Genomic DNA, 604 nt, shown 5'->3' on the forward strand with positions numbered 1-604 from the left:
TAATTCTAGTTCTAACTTAAGGATCACGCGAGTTTTAACAAAATTTGCAAACAATTGGATATTCAAGAAAGTGTACTTTTCATCCTTGACTTTTTATTGACGATGGAAATTGAATACCTTTATGTCAAATATTTTTCGATGTACCATCGCTCAAATTTTCATGAGTAATTTAATGTGTTTAAGACAAAATGGGTGCAACTGAGGACAGTAGAAAGATTGAAAGAGTTTAATCTGTCTCGCGTTTGTTACAATTGAGGGGGAATATTTTTATTTTGCATAAAGATCCGTAGTCTACTCATCAAAATTAATGTCCTGTCTCATCAGTCTCATTTTTCAAGAAAGAGGCTTGAATCTAGTTGGATTCATAACTACGTTCGCGTGGTCACGCAACAAAACTAATAAATCACGATCACGGCGTGAATGAAGTTAAAATCACGACCGTGATCGTGATACGTCACGACTGCGATCACTGTGATAAATCACTGTGATTTTGGACGCCATCCCTATTCATATCCTCTCTGTTACAGCCAATTTCACGCAGTCGCGCAACGTCAGAGCGCATGCGCACTGGAAATTCGTGATTGAAGAAGGGTTTCGCATCTAC

The sequence above is a fragment of the Halictus rubicundus genome, chromosome 7 (genome assembly GCF_050948215.1).
Source record: "Halictus rubicundus isolate RS-2024b chromosome 7, iyHalRubi1_principal, whole genome shotgun sequence".
In the NCBI taxonomy this organism is placed as follows: Eukaryota; Metazoa; Arthropoda; class Insecta; order Hymenoptera; family Halictidae; genus Halictus; species Halictus rubicundus.